Genomic DNA, 2,447 nt, shown 5'->3' with positions numbered 1-2,447 from the left:
CACCAAAGGGCGGGGGAACAAACCAAAACATTAATAGATATTCCTTAATTGATCAAATGCAGCTATGTCCCAGCACAGTTCTTTATATATGGCCAGTACAGTGTAGAAGGATAAGTAACCCTATTTTTCCATCTAGACACGGAGACATGTATTTTGATTAAAAATAGCAGTTGCAAAAAAACCAAACCAAACCAAAACAAAAAACTGAAGCATTTTATTGAGTAAATCCGAATATCAACTTGGAAAAAAAATTGCAATAATATGATAAAATTAGGACAGTTAGCTGTTAAAGCGATCAGAATCTTTAAGACTATGTGAGAGTGTCTGCTCCACATCTTTAACACCCAAATTAGGCATTCAAAGCCACTGACAAAAAGAACAGCAGAATAACTCATGGAACTCACTACCATTAGGAATTAAAGCAAATACTTTAGTGAATATTTTTAGACGTGCATTGTTTTCAAAAACATAACATTGATTTAAATTAAGTTAAAGTTATTACTGAAGTTTTAATCATGACTGAAGATCAAGAAATGCCTATTCTTGTATTCCTCTAGCTAAACAAGAGAGCTTTTACACTTTTCCACTATGTATCATGCATTGCCTTGTAGCTGCATGTGAGTTCAGAGAGAGAACTGATTTTGCTTACCTAGCAGTTGCTTATATTCCTCTAAGTGAAGCTTGGGCTGAAAAAAAGGAAGAAACACTTGACAGTTAGTTACACTAAACTAACTTAGGTCTGACACATTTCATATGTTTTAGCATGCATTATTTCCTTAATACCCCTGGGAGACTTTATGTATCATCGTGTGCTAAATGAATTTTTAACGATTGCAAGACAATATCCCCACCCCATCTGGAAGATCCCAAGTCACTGAATACGCACATAAAGAGATAAATGTTGCAACAGAAAGTCAGTCCTTCCATAAGAAGTCTCATTTAAATTCTGAAAATTGAAAATTAAAAAGAAAGGAACCATCCACTAACCTACTTTGTCACATAACCATTAGGAAGGAAATACAAGTGTTTCAGCAGATATGTTTTTCACCATCAGTTTGACAGATGTTTTGATTTCCATAAATTTGTAATAACATGAAAATTATAAACTAATTTCTCAGGTGCACTCTACTACAGTATAATATTTTTGTCTCTGTTGACTAAACAGGTTTTTTTCCCCAAATATTTCACAATGGAAATGTTTGTTCAGATAGCTAAGACTGAGAAGCAAACACAAAAACCTTGAATCAATTCACTTTCAACAACAAGCTTTAGGTGCTTCCATGTCAGTTTGACATTGGCTGAAGTATCTAACTCACGTTTGGTTTTGTCTATGTAAACAAGACTAAGTTCACAGACTGACCCATAAGACTATTTGACATAACTTCAAACAAAGCAAGTGCACGGAGGAGCAAACTGCAAGAAATTCTGGATTATAGGCATTGTGATATAATCCAGAATTATCTTTAAAACAGGTAATTCTTGCAAAGATTTCTTGCAATGTATATATATTTGAGAACCTGCTTTCCAGGCCCTGTTCACAAAACGAAGAATGTTTTGTCTCCACAAATAGTAACAACTGTCAGCAAGCACAATAGTTCTGAACCATACTTGAACTTCCAAACGAAGTCCACCCCATCTGCAAAGCACCCTACCACTTCCCAATCCCTTCATAACCCTCAGCCTGAGGTACTGCACTTGGCTCCGTTAGCCTGCCCTCGGTGAGGAGGAGCACACCAGTGCCCTCCGGGAGGGATCCCGCAACCCGAGTTACACTTCGCGTGTTATTCGCTCCGCTGCCCTCTGCCCAGCGGGAAGCCTCTGGCAATGTCTTAGGCCTGTTTGTTTTCAGACATTTACGCCACTGCGGACGTGTGGGGAGACGCAAGTGACCAACTGCGGGGAAGCCACCACGCTCCATCCACCCGCCCTCTCCACCACCAGCCTCGCCGAGGGCAGCTCCCCGAGCTGCAGAAAAACGCCCCTGAGGAAACGGACCCCTTCGCTGTCTTTTATCTGTAGAGACCTGTGAGGCACCTTCCGAAGCGGTTCTGGGCTGAGGGCACAGGTGAGGGCACAGACTGCACACCCTGTGGCGGGCTCTCCTCCGCAGCCGCACCGGGCTCCCCGCAGCAGCTGCATCGCGCCACTCTCCTCCTCCACCCCCCCACTTGCACCTCTTTATTCCCAGCCCCCTCGGCCCGCCGGGGGCTCCCTGGGGGCGCGGTTGAGCCCTCCAGCGTAACGGCTGCCTTCGGGCCCCGCCGTGGTGCCGACCACCCGCATCACCGCCGGCCGCGGGCGGCGGGAGCGCAGGCTGCCGAGGGCAGGGGGCGGGCCCGGCTGTGGAAGGGGCGGGCCGGGAGCGGGGCCGGGGCCGGGGCGGCCCGGCAGGGAGCGGCCGGGAGGAGCCGAGCCCCCCGCCCGAGGCGGGCGCGGCGGCCACGTCA

The sequence above is a fragment of the Nipponia nippon genome, unplaced genomic scaffold, assembly GCF_047370975.1.
Source record: "Nipponia nippon isolate SJK-2023a ecotype South Korea unplaced genomic scaffold, ASM4737097v1 scaffold_5, whole genome shotgun sequence".
NCBI lineage: Eukaryota > Metazoa > Chordata > Aves > Pelecaniformes > Threskiornithidae > Nipponia > Nipponia nippon.
This window is presented reverse-complemented; position numbering follows the sequence as displayed.